Genomic DNA, 21,425 nt, shown 5'->3' with positions numbered 1-21,425 from the left:
GATCATATGTAATGGTATCACAATCACAGTACTGAAATGATCATCAGTGCAGTCAATACAATAGCTGTCCAGATGTTTTACACAAATGCTCAGGTCAGGGGAACAAAATCATTAGGCTTAATCCTCATTAATGCCTGTACAAAATTTGGTGCCAGTGCATCATGTAGATTTTTAGATATTTTACTGAATAAGTCAAAACCTTGACCTGTTGATGGCGCTGCAGGAAAAGTCAGGGGATCACCAGAGGCTGTAGGATTCGTCCTTTGGGCACCATTATTAGCTGTACCAAATTTCATGGCAACCCATCCGACAGTTGTCGAGATATTTCGCTGAAAACTAAAAAATGCCATCCTTTTGGGGATTTGTGTAGTGATCATGACGACCATAACAATTTGGCTAGTCATGCTGTTCAACTTAAAACTCTTTCAATTTTCAATCCAAATAACAGAACCTAACTGCAGTATGCTATTGTGTTTGAGTAATCCGATTATTAGAATTAAAGATCCTCTTGTCCTGCTGCTGTAATTAGAGTGTTTGACTATGTTCATTATACAACTGCAGCCTCTGCTGCTCTGATGGTGTGAGCTGCCTCTGAATGTCAGACAGCTGCTGACTCCTCATTTGAAGGGAGAGAAACAGCAAGGTCTGCCTTGCATTGTGCCATGTAGATGTGCTGAACATGAAATACTGTCACTAATTGAGAGAAACTGCCACTGTTAGCTTGACAAGAATGTTAAAAAAAAAGAGTCCGCTCGGTATGAAGACGTTAAACACCTGACTTACAAAAATACTGTGTGAAAGTAGTTTAACAGTATGGTAAGTGTAAGCATTACATACATGCATTAGCTATGCTAGTAACTGTGTTTCTTGCATATGACTCAGGGAGACCAAGTTATTTTCAGTTGTTGTAATTAAAGCTACATTATACTGTATAGACTTGGCAAGCACTTCAGGCAGTCCACAGACAGAGCCTGTTAAGAGCATCAACGCCAACATTGCAGACTATTTTTAGACGACCTAGTCAGCAAATTTATTTGTGTTATATGTAACAATCTTGAAAAAAGATAAACGTACACCTATCCTTTTTCTGCCCCCAGTCTCGACCTGCCAAACATCTTCAGCACTAATTGGATTACCGGTATTTGAAAAATATTAAAAACCACGTACGCAATCATCATCTTAATCATGAATTTAGACATGAAGTTCCTGTGATATGCAATAGCAAGGTAATACACTATTTATTCTATTACAGGCATGCTGGTATGAGTTTGTCATTCATTAGTGAGAATTTCCAGTCTGGGCTATTGCAAAACTACATCTGAATTTCAGGAGGAGTATAGAAATAACCGCACCTGTGTGGCTCATGCCCATCATTTTATCACATAAGACTTTTCAGTGGAATTGCATTCCTGCTTGAAGCAGCAAGGGTTCGAGTATTTTTCTGTCAGTCATAATATGCATTGTCATGCAGTTAAGATTCTCATGAGGTAATCATGTCTAGACAGGCAGACAAATGATGATGTCAGCCTGTATAAGCTAAAATTTAGCCTGTGACTCTTACAGTATCTTGCTTCTCTGTCGTTCCTCTATGTCCTTCACAGTGTAATTTGTTATCCTGTTATTCTTCATCTTCACTCGTCAACCGTTTTTCTATGTCCTTTTGTGTCAGGCTCTCCCCAACTTCTGTCATAACACTGCAGTACCAGCAGTGACATTGTTTTTTTTTTTCAATGGGCAATGATAAAACTCTTTTTGATTGATATAGCACAATAAGGAAGGCAGAGGCCGGGGTGAGTGCTGGGTTACATGTACTGTGATTCTTTTTTTGGTGGTTGAATGATGGTTGGTTGACAGCATTCAGGGTTTTGTCTTCTCTACTCTCTAAATTGGGGATAGACCCTATTACAATGGCAGCGGCTAATTATACTTAATGAAGATACCCATCTGACTAACAGCAATTTAGGAAGTGAAAACAAGACTAATTCGGAAATTGAACAATACTCTTAATATAAAAATACAAATCTACGACTATAAACAGAAGGTTAGAGGTTGGCATGCGCTTTCTTCAGTAACACTGCTAAACAGAGCGATGATGCAGGACTCTACATCAGCAGCCTTCTTCTCTCACAGATTTGCTCAGGCATTTCACCTGGTCAGCTCTTAGACATCAAAGCAAGCCTGGACCGTAAGTAGATGAGGCAAGATGTCATTGCCGGACAATGTCCTCATGCACTCACATGCCGTCCTCTCATTCAGCACCACTGTATTACTTTAACATTAGCCAGACGAGTGAACCTCAGTATCAGCTGTTCCAAATGTGGATCTCTTTGGAAAGCAACAGTGGAAAGATGCGAGAGTGCCACTGCTCAGATAAAAGAGTTATTTTCTCACAAGATCCATGTGCCAGCCTGCTCTCCTTTATTGTGAGCTATTCTAAGAGACGCTGTGAGGGTGTGGTGCTAGTATAAGCTAGGCTGGAACATTAGATAATTGCAGACATGATGTGGATTAAGATTGGTGGCTCGGGCCATAAAAGCATGACACAGGATTGATGATTTCATGTCCTCTAAGATAAGGTTCATCCCAAATCGGAAATACTATTAAGGGAAGTATTATGAAACGTTTGCATTTGGATGAAGGTCTGGCGCACATCCAGTAAATACTTGTGTGGATTGTGATTTTCTTGACCCTGATCAGTCTCGGTATATCTTGTATCCAAGGCCAACTTTTGGATTGCACTCACATCATCATTTGACTCCACTAAATGATTCTACTATCAATGCTTAAAAACCATTCTTGGCTCTCAGAGGGTGTTCGGTAAAGATTCCTGTAACCGTATGTAGTTATACAGTCCAGGAGAGGTTGCTAGCCTTGCTGTAATGTCCTAAGCTCTGCCCTTAGTATGTCTGCACCTGCATCACCCATGGACCACTGCATAGCAGACATAATGTATTGTCATCATCTTCCCTGGCCCCCGTTAGAATGGATCGCTAAGAGCATGTCTGGGGATAGCATACCACCTATAAAAAGGCCCATACTTGACAACAGTAAGATTCAATAAGAGCTGCCTATACTGCACATAAGAGCTGGTGATAAAAGACCAAACACATGCAAGCGTAAGTGCAGGCTCATGAAAACACGTATGCACAAATACACGCTAACAGATGCAGCCTTGTTGACACCTCAAAAAGGTCAGCTATCAAAAGGGGTCTAAATTTGTACACCTTTAATGTTGACAGAAGAAAGGGGTACTCTGTGCATGTGTAAACAACAAAATCACACTGCAGCCTTAAAACTCTTGATCAAATATTTGTTTTTAAAGTAACTTAAGTTAATATCTATATCTAAGGTGACATGTCATAGTGAGAGGTTCCCTTATCTTGCAGCATTAAACAGTAAATCATGATCAGTAATATGCACTATATTAAATCAATTGACAGGAAAATCTGTTACAAATGTAATTAGAGGAAGGACTTACTTTTGATGCAAACATAAAACGAGGTAACCTAAAAATCATGCTGCTGATATGAGCTAGATTTGCATCATAACAGATCTATGAACTACATCATAGACCTGAACAGGGGAACACAGAGTTGGAACAATTCAAAGGATTGTATTTGTAAGATATTTACATAAAAACGGGTGCATTCCTGAGGTGCAATTTTCATCAGACTAAAGGGTCATATATTGGCTTTGTGTCTGTTTCCATGTCAAGTCACTAGACCTTCTCTAAGAGCCTTCTAAAGATTTTAAGAATTCATGAGCAGTAGGACTTTTTCTTTGACCTTTTCACTCACAGTCTGCAGATCTATGTTACTGAAGCTGCACTGAGACTTCACATTTGCAATTGGTGCAAAAGATATATGGATAGGTAGATTTCATTCTGAATCAGTTAGTTTACTGGCCTCTTCAAGTAACAATAGACACAGAGGACTACTCATGCTATTTCCCTAGAAACACAAACATAGAAAATGAGCTAAATATGTAAAGGCCGTGTGTTCTGACATGGTCACAGGATACCTAGCACTGACTATAAAGGACTACCATCCAGTCTGTAAATTATTTAACAGTTTGGTGTGTGTGTGTGTGTGTGTGACGGAGACAGAGAAACGCAGAGGGGGAGAATTCCACAGTTAAGCCATCAAAAATCAAGACACAGTTCAGTTGCTTTGCTTGATGAAGACAGAGTAAAAACAAATACACATTCGTTTCAGGGCAACACTTAAAGACACAAAAACCTAATTCAGTGTATTGTGCATATCCAGTAAGGGCAGCAGACCTCACAGTACAAATGTCAGTTTTAATTTAAAATGTTGTGTGCTAAAACCAACACCATGCCAGTGCTAATCATGTCTGCTCCCTGTTAACAACTAAAACAATCAACACTTGCGGTATTAACACTGAAACACTTGCAGTGGCGCTGCACCAAATTGATTAATTATTGGCAGAAACTAACTACAGAAACTAATTTTTTTCATGACAGGGAACAAGGTAAAACAATTCACATTTTTTACAGATTGTCTCTGCAAAAGCATACAAGAGTCTACCAATTTCCTACTAAGTGTCTACCCTACTGTATCTAATAGTAATACAGTTGAGTATGAGGAAAAAATCCTTCTTTAACCTACATCCCAAAACACTCCACATAATTTCCATTCAGTTTTAACTTGCACTTCTACAGTAGATAATGTGTACAATGAAAATGTATGCATAGTTTGGCATTTATTAATGCAGGTTTACTTGAGGTTTCTCTTTTCAAATTCTTTGCAAGAACTTGTATCCCCATCCTCAAAACACAAGTTAAGCCTTCCTGAAACCATCCAGTAATTCTTCAAGGAAGTCAAGCTACTTGTCGTTTATGAATAGCTCAACAACATTTCCCTTGAAACAGTTTGATGACAACCTAATATGTTGCTAGGGGAACAGACTGGATGCCCCAGACCCTCAGGGGCCCAAAAAAGCCTCTGGTTTAGTCCTTATCATTTGGATCTTTGCAATTTGCTTAATCACAAATTTATAAGAAATTTGCACCATTGAAGTAGAATATCGAATATGTCGGGTCCTCCATGCTTCATCTTGTGGTTCTGGTTTTCTCAAAATCTAGTAAAAATCTAGTAAGGCCTTTATTGTTTTAGAATATATTGTTCATTTGTTGTAACATTGTATTATCAAATTTTTGCCAACTTTTTTATTTTGTCCTAGACAATTAACAAAGAAGGGCAAGGTAGTATTACTCCATCATAGGATAACCGTAAGGCTGAAATCAACAATTATTTTCATTATCAATATATCTGTAAATTATTTTCTTTCATAATCAATTCATTGTTCAGTGTATAAAATGTCAGAAAATCGTGAAAAACAACAAATAAACACTCTCAAAGACTCAAATGATTAATTAAATGTGAACATTGGTGCCAATTAATTTTCTGTCAATAGTCCATTCAGTTGATCAACTAATCATTTCAGCTCTAGAGCACTGGTTGGTATCTGGGTGCCTGGGGAAATATCGAAACTGCGATGTATAGTGGGGGTCAATAGGGGCTCAGCAACAAATTTTTTACCCAGCGGCCCCCTAGAAGGTTAATCCAGCCATGTGGGGAACCACATATATACACAAATTTTGGCATAGCTCTAGTTTATTCCTAGCATGGGCCTGTGAAACCCTTCCTAAACCGGACTGTATTGTTATCACTTTCTAACCATTAAAGGATAATGACAGAGAAATTGTATATTTTTAGGCACTGACAACAAATCCACTTGAAAGTCAATTTTCTTAGTCTGTCTCTCGATACTTTACGACTTTCTGTGTCTGTGGTACTTAGCCCCAACCCTCATCTTACTTCCGGAGACATTTTAAATATAAATAATAGTAGGATCGGTTCATTGTTGGTTGGGGTCCTTTCGCGGAATTTGCCTACAACAAGAGAAATATAGAATATCCGCAGAGTTATCCGCTAACACGCAGCATTTAGCCTCCGTTGACTGAGCTGGAGTCAGTCTTTTGTGTGTTTTAAATGCAGAGAGAAATTGAAGTGGTACTTTCCTGCTAGCAGTGCGCTGTCCACAGGCTTAATGTGTGTCCTCTGCGAGCACTGATTGAACCGCGGGCGTTGCCATGGCTACACGGAGACCCAATGAGAAGCTCGCGGTAGACTGTTACTGAATGAAAATAACAGAGGGCTGCCATTTTGCGCTAGAAGCCGCGGCATCATTCAATTACGATAAAAACGGAAACGGGAGGCAGGTTCAGTCCATTTCTGGATGGACGCGAATGCTTTTTAGAGCCATCAGAGTGGTGTGGGGCCGCGGTGCGACAGGCGCTTGTATTCAGGAAAAAAAAAAAAAAAAAAAAAAAAAAAAGGCTTGCGGCAACTAATTGTGCCGCCGCGTCGCCGCTTCCTTTCCTTGGAGATTTGTGTCTTGAGGAAAGGGGGGACGAGTACGGCTTCACCGCATTGCTATCGGAGCCCCGGCACTGACCCCCGAGAGAGGGAGTTGCCTAGTTAGCTGACCTACACCGGCAACATCCATGCGCGTCGAAAAACAGGTGTACGGTTTCATCACACGGACACCGCACTAGCTTCAGAGCCGCCGTGGCTCGCTGCGGTTGTGTGTGTACTCTTGCGCTTGTTCGAGTGAGGACTTCAGTCATTTCACATGGAAAAGGCTGATTAACTGATGATATGTTGCGGAATTAGTGGATTGAAGCGGCAGTCTTTTTAAGGTAGGTACACACGGTATTAGCAATGTTGTTGTTGAGGGGCTAAAGCTCTATCTCTCCCTCCGCGCCACTTTTAGCAGCTCCAGCGGTTCTGACCCACAGCTCCGTTTCGTGTTGTGAGGGGGTAAAATGGGCAATTTTGAGTGTTTTTAATGGCGTTACGAGCAACAATGACCCCGTAGTTGTGATCGCCGAGACCAGAGCAAATGAATTAGCTCATCCGGGATGCGGTAAGGTAGCCTCTGTTTCCACTAAAGTGCATTCCAGTAGATTGCTGTTTCTAGTTCCCTAAAGGAAGATGCGGGCAGGGCTGGGAGGATGTTAAATATTGAAACCACAAGCTTTTAACCTGTGAGGAAAAAAAGAAATATTGCTTAACATTAGTAGTAAAGATCCTTAGCCCGAGAAAATTTTGTGTGCAGTAACAGAAAGCCTGCTTGATAGTAATAAACATGAATTGAAATATCCATGTTTAACCTACATCCCAAAATGCTTGGGATAATCTCTATTGTTAGCCCTCACTTATACAATACAGTACAGAATTTTATGTGCAATAATGCAGTAAGCTTAGATTGATCTATATTACTGGTGGTTATCTTACCCACATTTTTTTTTTAAATTTGAGAAACAGGAATCCTTGACTTTTGTCGTGTGCCTTGTGGAGGTACTTTAGTTTATGATACCAACACTAATAACCCCACAATACATTTGCTACACCTCATGAGTGTATTGTGAAGGCCAGTGCCTGTAAAGTCAATACTGAGGTACAGGTTTTCCTCATACTTGCTGATGGCTTGTTGCATTCACCTGCCATCAGAGGTTTAAATCAGCCAGTCTCTCATTTATAGACGACGAGAATGAAAATCCACAGTTCAATGCTACTACAGTAGTGCATTTTACATAACATTTTTAGACTAATCTGTTGCTGTGTTGCCTGTGTTTTCTGCAACTGCATCAGAAAACAGTAAGGAATAGTCAGCCCCTATGTTTCTTCTGTGCTACCTGCTAAGTGGTATAAAAAGATGATGTAATGAGGTAAAAAAAAAAAAAAGGCCAGCAGCGATTGATGGTATCTGTAAGACCCATTTGAATGCTGGTTGAACAGGGAGAGTGGGGAGTTGTGCAGGATGCACAAAGTGTAACACTATCACTTCGGGAACCTTATACCACTCCCAGTGTGGCCTACCTCGCCTGTGAGTGTGTGATATTGTGTGTATGTGTGTTTGTGTGTGTGTTTGTGTGCGTGTGTGCGCGCTATAGGCTTTACTGGTCTGTGACTTTGATGTAGTATTCTATGTACACCTATGACAGCAAACTTGTGTCTGGGGGAGAGGAAGCGGCATAGCAGGATGCAATATGACAAGCAACAGTTGGCTGCTGTCTGTCTCATGAGGTGCTTCTGCACCAATAAACAGCCTCTCATAGAGGCTTAAATATACAAATTTAATGGCGGATCATAGCATTTTGACTTGATTGATGGCCAAAGAGTCTTTAAGTATTTCTCTGTTAGCGTTAACTCTGTTGCACCTGCCAGTTTAGAGTTACTGAGAGAGAGAGTGTGTGTGTGTACATGCATGTTTGAGTGAGACAGGCAGAGGGAGAGAGACTGAGTGGAGGAAAGGGGAAAAAGGCAGGCCATCAGGGAATAGGAGAATGTGATGCATTTTCTTTTTAAAGTACAGAATGTAACGGGTTACTCTCAAAGTTCACTTTCTTTCTCTCTGTCACTCTCTTTATCTCTCTATCTCACACACACATTGCTTTTAAGTTTCCTTTGTCCTTTATTTCCTTGTTTTGGCGTACTCTTCTTTCTCATTGTCCATCTGCTGCCTTTTTACTCCTTTATCTTCCCCTCTCTCTGCTCTTCTTCAGAGTCTGATGTCATGGCTGAAGTGGTGTGTGAAAAGCTTGACTAATTCTTAGTCTTACTGATAATAGGGGCCGCCTGCAGGACATGCTTGCTCCCTGAGCTTTCTCAATGACCAAATCCTTTAGAGCTTACTGAGCCTTCTCGTGATTGTTACCTAAACTGTTCAACTTTTTTACCTAAACTGCTGAACCAGTTCTCTTTTCTGAAGATGTTCTTGACAGTGGAAAATTGTCGAGATGACCAATGATTCTTGGTCAATGGACCAGATTTGAGCCTAGGATGTCACAATAATGTTCTATGTATCTATTAATTAAAAATACAATTCTGAACTGAAACTGTTAAGTCACTATCAACGTACAATTGGGGCGGAACAAAGGTAAAGCCTATTTTCAGTAATTTTATTTATAGGATGAATATATAAAATCCTTGCTAAAATGGCATTAATATATGGTCTAGTTTTTACTGATGCTGTCATTGCAATAACTAACGAGAACACAAGGGGAAGCACCTCTTATGCCACACACTGTATTGGACACCGTGGCATACTGGTGCATACACAGTTATAATAATCAAATGTGGAAGATTATGTTATATTGGCAGAGACAGAAAAACTAAATAAAGTGCTTACAAATAAAGTTGTAATAAAGAAAATACCCATTCTTTTTGTGCTTTGAATTTTAAATGTGTTTTAGAATTTAGAAATAAATTCCTTGCCTTTTAGACAATCCAGACCTCCTAATGTCGGCTAAGTGACCGATATAATGTTTTTCAACATGTCAGTGCAGTACTAGAGGATTTATTAGCTTGATATCTTAAAACTCAGAAATGTATAATCAATAAAATATGTTAAAGTGAAAAAAATTTAATTCACTGATACATCTCTCCAGCAAGGATCCTTTAATTTTAAGATTTATCCTGGCATCTAAATACTATTTCAGTCCAGTCCAATTTAATTTATCAATTTCATTGGTTGTGAGAACAAACACCAATCTATCAGATTACTATAAATAGGCAGAATTTTAAAAAAGTCTTTAAGTAGTCAAGGATCGGGATATACTTTAAACTGATTAGCAACACAACACAGAGGAATTAAGTAGTCTATCCTGCTAAGCTAGGGAAAAGTGCCAGAAGACTACCCTTAGTACACGTGTAGGTCAGAATGCACAAATGCAGTCTGTAGCACTTTAGATGAAGGTAGACAAGTGTTTGCTGCCGTGTGCTGGCAGATCATGAAGAATGGAGAAACACGTGGCACTGCAACGAAATAGCTTTACCTTTTCTGTTCATTTCAAACAAAAACAACTGTATGTGCAGTACTTTAGTTTTTCCCAACTGTAGTATTCAGTCCATCACAGAGTAATTCTCAAAGGTCAGAAGTTAAGCTAAATGCTAAATGTTACATCCTGTAGGAGTCAACTACAGCAACTAAAAAAGTGATACTTTGTAAAATATTTAATGAGGTAAAGTACTGTAGTATATGTCCATTTGAGTCCCCTGCGAGGATTAAGATACTTCTCTTTGACATCAGAAGACTTGAACCTTTTGAGATTATGGTTATCTGGTTTTAATTGTATTATGTTACTTCTGTATGAACACATAAGACATTGGAGCAAAAAAATAAAAAGTTGGTGCTGTGCCTGTTGAACAAAATAGTTTATTTATTTATTTTTTTTCCTTTTTTGATCTGCTCCCAGGTTTAAGTATTTTCCAGTAAGTGGCACTTACTAATGTGTACACGCACAGCTCTTCTGCTTTTTATATCCTGCCACTTACTTAGCTGGAAATGGCAGAGCCTTGCAGAAGCTGATAATGAATTAGGTGTTGAAATTGTACGGGTGAGACCGTGTCGACGCGGCCACTGTAGTCCGGAGTGGCTCATAGGTCAAAGCGTCGATGTGTTTGAGTGTGAGTTTGTGTCACTTGCTATAAAAATACTTTGCTCTGGTACTTTAATGAAATCATTCCTAAACTGCTGCTGTGTCATGATGGTTTTGATTGTTTTTATAAATCACTCCCTCACGTGAAAAACTTGGTAGGAGATGCTTATCAAAGTCACATCTTAGTTTTGATACACAAGGGATGTGACCTAAATTAGATACCTCAATCATGTTTGTTCACATGTTAATGGAGCTCCTGTTGGGCATCTTCTGTAAAGTTTTAAGTAGGTTAAAGGATGTCTGAAGTAAAAAGATAATATTTGATAACTTAGGTGCTTCGCCCCTTCAGTACTTTATTGGTCCCCTGATACCCTGGGGATACTCCCCTGATTCTGGCCCCAAGGTTACATCATTAACACCTGTCACTTGTCAGCTTTTCAACATACCTCACTGATCTTTGGCACATGACCAGAAAAGTCTGGGGGCCAGCTGCTGTTTGATCATGTCTGCTGATACACCGATCGCTGTAGTGCGCTCTAGGAACCCCAAGGTCTGATGCTTGGGTTTTTGGTGAACATAGTTGCAGGAGTGCTTCTTATCATTGGAGCCACCTGGGCCCGTGCAGAAGGGATTTTTATATCACCACTTCATCATTGGCATGATGAAAGTGCACACGGATAACGTTGATCCAGGGCAACTCAACTAAGTCCATCGATGCTTGATTTAAAGGTTGGCAGCAGGTTAACACTTGGCTGTGCTTTCTCAGAAGTTCAGTGTTTTACCCTTGTGGCTTCAAACATTAAAATACTAGTTGATGAAACAGTTAGACTTACTGTTTTTGATACACTTGCTACTATAGATCCATTTAAGATGTAAAGCCATTGAACTGACTGATTTCAGTTATTTGTGTTCCATCTAAAGAAAAGGCAGTGAACTAAGTTGTGGCACTTCAATGTTTCATTAAATAAAGCTGAAATTAGGCAGGGCAAAGGAGAAAAAAGAGGCAACATCAGTAACTGTAACAGTCATAGTCTGAATCAGTTGTTTTGGCTATCTGTTTTTGTTGGGGCAAATAAGTCACTGCTCAGCAGTTTTATCAGCATTCACTTGCCACTAATGGAACTGCATCACCATAAGTTAATGATTTCCTTTTGTACTTACTGCTGAACTCTTCCTGCACCCTACTACGCAGTAATTTGTTAGTTGCTGATTTTTGTGTCTCTTTTGTTTATTGTCGAGTAGGGGTGTGAAGGGAGGAGGTGGAAGTAGTCCAAATAGCATATTGCACAGTAGCTGCGTGGCTGGTTTTAGGTATCCAGTCTCTAAATGTTAGATGCTAAGAGCAGTAGTTACATCATCATACTGGGAATAGCAGGGAGTCTGGGGTCTAGAGGTGCTTCTGGCTGACCTCTCCTGTGTCTATTCAGGCCTGTGTGTGTATGTGTGTGGTCATTTCCAAATATACGTTCCCATATTGATTACACAGCAGTAAGATTATTAATGACACAGGTGAGTGGACATATAATTAGTCTGTATATATTTACAGCCTGTACATGAACATGGCTTATTTGTGATAGAAGGAGAGAGAGGTGTGTATATGTGTGTATACGACCCGTCTTGACAGGCAATCAAAGTGTCAGCAACAGAAAGTGAAAGAAAATCTCATGTGAGAACCATTTGACACTCCTGTCAGTTTCCGTGTGGAGTAGGCCACTTTACATAGCCCCACAGTGACGACATTAGCTACTGTGTGACATTAAAGCCCGGGAAGAAAAATGGGAAGAAAAATGGGCGCGTGGAGGCCCTCTAACACCCCTCTCTGTCTGCTCACACCTACTGCTATCCTAACCATAGTCCCTTTAACCATGCATAACTTGTCAAAGGTGTACCTACCCAGTGCAACTGTACCATAGAATTACAATATGTATGTGGCTGTGTTGTTGTTTGTACAGTAAGTGAATGTGTGTGTAGAAATAGCCTGTTGTTGCCTGCATGAGTGTGCATACTGTGTGGTATGCATACATGCAAACATGTGTGTGCGGTAAAATAGAGATAGTCAGCCCTGTCACTTAGCCCCCACCCATCCACACTGGGGGGTAACTTTCCAGTCTCATAGACGAGCATGCCTGAGTCTGAAAATAGCCGTATCTGATCACTGCTTCACCCAAACAGGCAACTCTCTTCCCCTGTCACTCCCTCTCTTTGGCTCGCTAACTTCCTCCTCATTCTGTTGTCTCTGTGCTTCCCAGGCATTAAACGGGGAAGATCTGGAAGTAAGGCTCGACCGGGAGGAGAGACTTATCCTGGGCAGAGGGAAGAAGAAGAAAAAACAATCAGAACAGAAGAAGAGAAAGAGTGGGGGAAAAAAGCGCTTCTGCACAGAGCTCACCTATACCTGACTCATCTTAGCAAGTCTCCTGTCTTTTGATTTTATGAAGGTAAGAGTTACATTTTTTCTGCTTGGTGGACTGTTGCACCTGCATTCTGCTGGTTCAGAGGTCAGGCTTTTAGGAAGAAAAATCATAGAAGAATAGTAAGTAATGTACTTACGGGCATTTTCATGGCAAAACGCAGGAGAACTGTATTTATTAAATTATAGTATTTAAAAGTGTATTATAGACTGGCCAGTGCAGGTTTAATTGACATTGCTAACCCATAGAAGAATATTTTTGTAATATTTCAATGTATGTATGTCTGATTTATTTTGAAGTGTTGCTTCAATGTCATGTTTGAATACACACATAATACAGATCTCATAGTGCAGTTTACTGATTTGTGATGTGTCTATATTTACTTGCTATGAACGCGTCGAGGATGCAAATTAAAAGAGGCCTGAATAGTTTTTACAACCTAAACACCCAAGGGAATTGTATTTATCTTTCCTGCCAAAATCCACAATTATAGACCAAGAGCAGAATTTTTGCCTTTTGTGACAGTGGACAGGGGAAATGGTGTCAAATAAAAGCAGTGGTTTCTACCGCGGTCACCTCAGAAATAGCATCAGCAAATAACTTAGATTACAGTTTTGAGGATTTAAAAGTGTTTATATGTGAACCCTAGCAGATTTATTGAGGATTAGTGAAAAAATGTCTGTGCCTTATTAATTAAAAGAGAACTTTAACATTAAAATTAGATATACATATAGCAGAAATTCACCAGTTGAACTTTCTTTTGTTTTTGCACCTTAATAAAAAAAGTTTCAGTTCAGTTCTCTTGCCCTTTACCTCTTATCTTCCCATAATTTTGCCCCAGAATCTCATTTTCCTCCTTCTGTCCGTTTTACATACTTCCATCTCTTGTTACACCCTTTTTCATGGTTTCCTCTTTCCTACTCCACAAAAGCCATGCACCAATCTCTTCATTAGGCCAGTCTCAGAGGTGTTGTGGAATGTCACCTTGACCCCTTGGGTACACAGTAAAGGGGTGGTTCCCAGCCTCGGTTCGTAGCACGGTTCGCATGGTTCTCTTTTGGCCTGGACCTGACATACAGAGAAGCACTTTTTCTGTTCTCTGTGAACGTCACAGTTTTTTTTCAGGGCAAATGTGGCATTATTAATACATAAAAATGATTAAATCCAGTACCACTTAAACTTTATTTTAGAACATTTATTTGTAGAACTCTACAATGTTCCTGTAAAACTTTTTGGTTAGACATCAGCTATATTATTCTGGACAGGGATGGCTTTATTGCTTGGATGGATCTGTATCACCTGTGATGTCGGTCTAGGAAGTAGTTACTCTACTGGAGAGAGACCAAAATAAGTCATGTTTGAACACAGATTTATTCATTTACATGTAGAATGTAGAATCAAGTACAGAATGTTTTGAGGTGTTATGCCCTGCAAATCACGGAGCTTAACAGGGCTTTACAGAAATACTGTTTTTTCAATTTTCAGCAGCTTGAAAACTTTAATTCCTTTGTTACTATTACTCTGTTGTGACCCTCCCCTTCTTCATTCCTTCCTGATACGGGGTATTTGTTTTAAAAGCTGATCTACAAAAGGACAGCGACATTCAAAAGTTGCCTTTAGGCTCTTGAATTTCAGTCTCATGTGTAATACTCTCTGTAAACAGCCAAATTTCTTGCTCTGACATGTAAAATACCTTTTAAAGATGCCTTCGTATTTATAAAAATATTTAAGAATATGTTAATTCACACTTACTGTTGCTAGCTGCAGTATTGCCCACTACCATTAATATCAACAAAGCTTTCTAAGCAGAAGGACGTTTCTGTAGATAATGGCAGTGTTGTTCAGTGGCCCACATGGAAATAGATGCAACTGTGCATCACAGAAGCCAAGATCAATAGTGTTTGAGATCTACAATTGAAGCCCACATATAAACAAAAACTCTTGCAAGGTAATTAATATTCCTCATTGTCAAACTAATGGGAAAAAGGTAAAATTAACACCTCTGAGACATTTCCTGTTAGCACTGTGGCGTTTACCATTTCTTTTTAACCCTATGTTGAATTTTAGGAATTAAAAATGTTAAACATCATAATATTTCCTCATGCCTTACACTAAGAGTACATAAAAATTCCACAGATCGATTTTCCCAATGCTCCAGACCACCTAGTAGAGGGTAAAGGGTCCTATCTAATGGCAGTAAATATAGCACTCTTGCTAATCAAGTTCTCCTTATCTTCAGGCTCGACACTTAACACTGGTACCTGGGGAATCCAGACTATGTATGGGGAATGTAATCTTAGTAAGAGCTGATAGCCATTCTGCTTTAGTGCACCTCTTACTTCAAATGTGCAAACTATTTCCAAATTTGTGCTTATTTTCTCTCTTAGATTTTAAAAATCTTGTAAATGAACATCATACAAAGTCTTTCTCAAACAAACCATAAAGTGAGATATAGTGAACAGCTAATTTTCTCCTTAAGATAACAAATCTTTCTACATGATAACCAAATTGACCTTCATAGATGCTGTATTTTGGACAGAATTAAATTTCCCACACGAGTGATAAATAATAAGAGGTGTTTACAAAAATTTAGCTGGAAATGCAGCGAGAGATTAGACTTCATTGCTTCGCTGCTGCTACTGCCTCACTTCCTCCCTCATTCTTGAGACAGGAAAGTTTACTACCACAGTGTTTGAAAACCCTAATTTATGCATTTTTCCCAAAAGACTCATCTAACAACACATTTCTTAATTATCAGACAATGCCATATGCAGTAAAAATCCCAGGTATACTATAGAAGTACTATATTGGATTCAAGTTAGAGTAATGTAGTTTAATTTGACTTCAACTGACCGCATTGCAGTTTAAACACCATATTTTCAGGTGTTTGAGATTCTGTGTTGACAATCAGTTGTTCTCCCTTCACTCTATCATTTGAGAAAGACAAAGTCATAACTGAAGCCCAGCTACATCACTAAGTCAAAATGTCTAGTCAGGAAAAGCTCAGGCTTCATCTTTGAAATTGCTTTGGCATTCAGATCCATGTAACATTGTCCTTCCTTTTTCTCGTCCTATTATTTCATTGTAACTGTGCCTATATTAGCTTGTTGTGTTTGTCTCAGTGTGTAGCCTGGGGTTCTATAGTGTTGTAATCACTAGCCTTTATTAAAGAGTGCTACATGTAGTGCAATAATGTCTGAGAAGAAGAGATGAAACAGTGGCAGCTCTAGAGGTGTTGTTTACTGGTGATGCTGTCTGTCCCCAGACGGCTTTAGCCAGACAGATTACATAACACCTGATGCTAGTATTGACCTCCTTCTATTCTCAATAGTATGTCATTTATTTAGTATTTGCTTCATCAAACATTGGTCCTTTTTATAATCTCTGCTTCTCTCTTTATATCTTTTTCTGTGTTCATCATTTCATTTGCATTTTTATTTCATTTTTGTCCATGCTCCTTTTTCTGTATCTTTTTTCTTGCTCTCTTCCTCTCCGTGAACATCAGTGCAGTATACAGTGAAGGTATCTTCAGTTCTGTGTAGAAATGGTAAGATAACAAGCCCACAAATTGTCACATCCAATCCATTCTTCCTCTCCCAATGCCCCGACTCACAGTACCGGGGCTTGTGTTGCATAATTGCATTAGTGCTCTCAGGCCAATGGCTCTGCTCGTTAGTGGGGTTGTGATGCAATCTGCAGAACACACGGCCCTGTGTTGTTTGCAGTATGGACAGTGAGTGGGCACGCAGGGTCAGTGTATTGACCTCCCCTATCCATTCATACAGCCAGAGGGGGGTCTGCTAATGAGTGGCAAGGTTGAACAAACAAGGTTGATAACAGAGACTTTGTTGGAAAAGCCTGTTCAACTAGTGGCGGTAATGTGGTGGTAGAACAGTTACATGGTGTTGATTAGAAAAAGGAAAAAAAAAATGACTTGCTTCTAACGAGTAGCTTTGTACTTGTGAGATAGGTTTAAAACAGTGCTTTGCATGAAGACTAATTTGATTGAAACTATTAGTTCTGCGCTATATCAGAAAAGACATGTTTTTGTAGTTTTTAGTAACGCATTAAAGCCCCCATGTGTATAGTATTTCTTTTTTATTCAAGCCATGGTTTGGCTGAATACTGTTCAGTGCTCATTGTTATTCCTTGTTATAAATTCACTTACAGGCCACAAAGTTGTCCAAAAAAGAAAAACAATATAACCATGGCAGTATGCTGAAACAATAGCAACTCGAGTATAAGAAGGCCAACTTTTTTTCATAATCTTTAATAAAACATGACCAAAACAATCATCAAGTGACCAGGGTATAAGTAGGATAATCATTCTGATGTCTGTGTTAAATGATTTCAACACTGCAGCTAAGAAGTACAAGGATTTTAACACATGCCACTGTGTTGTGCGCTTAAATCCTTGAACACACCTTGACGTGGATTGGAATGTAATTTCATTTTCATTTTTTATATTAGAAATTTTACTGAATGATGAGACTACCATAGTGGAAATTGTTTTGGTTTGGTTTTTTCTGACTTTTCCTGGGTTTGCTTTGGTGTAACTGCATCTGGCCATTCTTCCAAAATAGAGTTTTAAACAAAACATAGAACAGAACTTGGTTGTAGATCTTCCTCGTATGGAAATACAACTTAAACATATTAAGATGATTGTATGGTCCTATCTGAAGTATGGCCTTGAAAAAGTCAGAATAGACTCATTATTTTTCAATCTATGATCAATAATAAAATAAACTTGTCCAAAAGAAATCCTGGAAATGGGAAACAACAAGTGACGAGTTTGCAGCTGCTGATGTATTGCTCCACTGCGAAGGGAGCAGCACTGAAATTTTTACTGTTGAAATGTTTATTTGTTTGGCTGATATCTAACTTGAATAACAATGTATAACAATAACAATACTTGAAGCACTAGAAATACTTGAGGCTGTAAAATACAGTGTCCATGTAAAGTGCAATGGTTTATTCCTTGTGGCTAGACTCTTATTTTGATTCCCAAGCCTTTCTTTTTTTTCTCATCACAATCCTGCACGCCTCACATTTTTACCACAAAAATGCACCACCAAAATAACTTGGCTCCGATTCAGTAATTAAGGAATGAAGCAATTCTAAATTCTGCCTTTTTTGGAGGGGTCGTTCTCCCTGTCAGTCGGGTTTAAGGTTAGCCATGTCTCGACTGAAATTTATGTTGGATCTCTGGGGACACTCTGTTGCCTCGTTGAAAAGGGATTTGTTCTCCCTGATTCCAACAGTAAGATTTTACAGGTTGTTCTGCTTTGTGCCTCAGTTCTATTCCCATCAAATTCCCGCGTCAAGGATTGTAACTAATGTTGACTGCAGAGCATCACTGCACATGAAACATAGAGCTTCTTATTAATTTACACGGAATATTGCACCTATTGTCCTTTAATATTTCTGGCAGAATGTTTTTATTTGTTTGTTTGTTTTTGTTTTTTTGGTTTTTTTTAATCGTATTACGTCTGCAACAGCTGAGAAGCTTTTCTATATAGGAACAGCTGAATAGAATCTATCTGATGACTTTTTGGTTGGGTCTTTAAATAGATTTGCTAAGGAGCTTAATCTGTTGACATCCTGTGGGCATGTCTCAGTCTGAGTGACCACTCCAGGGTCGAGACCCTTGAGGCCATAGTCAGCTTATCTCCAATGACCGTTCACTCTCTCCTGGTGACTTTACACGTGTGCATGCACACGTAGAGTGCACGCATGCTTTTAGAAATTAAAATAGCTATAATCGAAATTATAAACTCGAAAAAACTTTTTAATTTTAATAAATTATAGTATTAATCTGTTGAGTTATTTTATGATTTATGGGATTATTTATGTAATCATTGATGTTTTTTGCTGTGTTCATTCATACGGTGATTTATTTTGTAATGATGCATTTATTTATTTACGAATTGCAATTTTGGAGTCCCATCGCTGATACAGGTGCACCATTTCATAAGTAACTGACGTGGTCTTGTATGTGTACTCCTTTTATCGTTCACTTGTCGTGTAAATAAGATGAGCTTCGTGTTGAGGAAGATTTGCAAGGCAAACTTGGACCGCATGTAACTCAAAATAAGGGAAATACCTTATTACAAAGGGAAAAAAGGTAGAAGATGCTTAGAAAATATATTATAAAGCATTTCCAGTGATTGCTGCCATCCTCTGCTGAAATGTTTCCAGTATGGGAGTGGTCTCTACCTGTGACATTCTTCTGCTGGGTAAGAGGGAGGTTTGACAGGCTTGAAAACATCATGAACTATAATCCATGTTGTATGTGAAAAGGTTATGTGAAATTCTTAGACGCTGATGGAGATTGTTTTGTAATTATTATTTCTCATGTTTTCATTGGTGACACGTTTGTTTTCAGACACTTGTTTTGTCTCTACCAAGGCAGACAACCAGTGAGTAATGGCATCCCGGTCAGTGCTCTCTGAAGCCATGTTTGTGTTTTTCTTTCCTTCCTTTTGTTTGTTTCCTTTCTTTTGATACTGTGTGGCTTATGTTTTTCATCATGCTCTTGTTTTTTTTTTTTCAGGACATTTCTTTTAGTATAAGAACCAAGCTAAATGAATCTTTTTTTTTTTTTTTTTTTTTCTTTTTTTTTTGTTAGTAAGGGCAAAGATAGTGGCTAATTCCGTTCTCTGCTATGCTTTAACCTCAGTCTCTAGTGGCGTTGATTAAGGCCAACTTCATCATCGAAGCACCGTCTCCACTCTAATTTTATGAGAAAATTTAAATAGCACACTTAGACAGAGATGACACAAGAAAGTTCCCCTATGCTCTCTGTGATTTATCTTTTGTTTTCAGAGTTGAATTTGTTTCTACAAGATTTGTTTCTACAAGATTTTTGTCAAGACAACAATATTAAAACTCTTCTCTGTCCATGCCACAGTAGAAACGGTTTCCAATGATAAGCTCAAATCAATATGTTCTTCTGATAAGGAAATACAGAAAGATGAGCTTCCTATCCCAGCTACTAGAGTGTCTTATGTTTCTAAGTATTCAATGCTCAAACCTTATTGATAGACTTATACGAACCAAATGGGTCTCAGAGGGTCACTCAACAGGCCAATGAGACTCGATGGGCTTGTGGTGTTGGACATCACGACTTTCTGTGGCTTATAGCTCTGACTTCTGTATTTGCAGTCCCACAGCTATTACACTCAGTAATTATATACACACACTAGTCTCCAAAGTGGCCTACCAATGGGTAAATTACAGTTGGTGAATAAACCACAGAAAAGTAAGAAAATAAAATGACTCGAAAGAAAACGCTTTGACCAGACAAACTAGGACAAGAATTGAAAAATAAGGTCTCTTGTTTATTATCCATTTATTTTGTACATTTAGTTTTCATTCAGAAAAGTTACAGTTGAATTCAGTGTAAAGACATATCCTGGGAATTGACATTTAAGTTCATTCATTATTATAAATAATAGGATAATAAAAGTTTGATCTGACAACATTTATTCCCAGAATTTCCTTGTAAATATTAGGTTAAGCCTGATATTGGTGAAACACCCCCTTAATATTAATGGAAACATTTTGTGCCTCTTCGGTATATAATGTAATATGAATGCTGAAATGCATACACTGCCAATCACCAGCATCCTTAGGGAATGATGCAGATTCTCTATTCAAAAGCTTAAAAAGGTCTTATCCTGAAAGATAGTCAGAGCTCTTCAGAGGTGTAGAGCCTGGTGTGTTTTCCTCCAGTGTCCAGCCATAACATTACACCATAGCCACAGCTGCTGTGTCGCCACTGATCTGTCCCCAAGAAACATGATCCTGTTTATAATCTGACCATCATTTGGACGCCGACAGCTTGCGACGCCAGACCCATGATTTACCTCAGTGCGCGTGTGTTTCTCATAGATAGATTTACGAGGGCATACTGTATGAGGGTAAGGATTAGGTCTTGAGGGACTGAAAGTATCCCACGATGCATGGCTTGATGTAGTCCCATAAGTAATAGTACTTCCTCCTCACCAGCGTTAACTGTGTTTTGAAACCCTGACATGGTGGCAACAGAGTAGTTGTATATCTGGATAAATGGGGATTTATTAGTAGTATTAGTAGTGCTATTAGTAGTATGTATTTTTCCTGAGATGGTCCCAAAGGCATCTTTGTGTGTTTTTGGAAACACTCTCTGTAACAAATTCAGTAATACATTGGCAATTGCTCACATCACTTCATTTGCACAGTAAAGGCATAGGGCATGCTTAATAGCCAATACATTTGTAAGTACATTTTTTTTAATGAGCAGCACCAAGAAAAGAAAGTATTGAGAAGGTGATAAAATACTTGAGATGCATTCTAATTCTTGAGTGTTGATGAGAAACCTTGTGCTGATCTACTCAAACTGTGTGAAATGCTGCTATTATTTTGTGTGGAAATGCACGGCTGCCCCAATGAAAAGAAATTATCTTTACAGTATCTGATTTTAATACAGAAGTTTCTTGCTACAACTTAACAGTGCACATTGTCAGAATGACAATATTTTGTTACGAGGAGAAAGTTTGCGATGA

At 38.8% G+C, this 21,425-nt stretch overlaps 1 protein-coding gene across 6 annotated transcripts in view; it reads left to right on the top strand.

Annotated features, from left to right (window-relative positions):
• The first annotated feature begins 6,191 nt into the window (after positions 1 to 6,191).
• Positions 6,192 to 21,425, top strand: part of sorbs2a (sorbin and SH3 domain containing 2a) — a 50,308-nt gene continuing 35,074 nt past the window's right edge. For 3 of the 6 annotated variants that reach the window (XM_040147490.1, XM_040147494.1, XM_040147491.1), the window contains exons 1-2: positions 6,197 to 6,724; positions 12,718 to 12,906. The gene's annotated coding sequence lies outside the window, so the exon portion shown is untranslated. Of the gene's footprint in view, positions 6,725 to 12,626; positions 12,907 to 21,425 lie in introns of those variants that run through there. The other 3 variants (XM_040147498.1, XM_040147497.1, XM_040147495.1) reach the window with 3 other exon arrangements.

This window comes from Xiphias gladius, chromosome 15 (assembly GCF_016859285.1).
Source record: "Xiphias gladius isolate SHS-SW01 ecotype Sanya breed wild chromosome 15, ASM1685928v1, whole genome shotgun sequence".
Lineage (NCBI taxonomy): Eukaryota > Metazoa > Chordata > Actinopteri > Istiophoriformes > Xiphiidae > Xiphias > Xiphias gladius.
The sequence above is the reverse complement of the archived record's forward strand: the minus strand, read 5'-3'. Positions and strand labels throughout refer to the sequence as shown.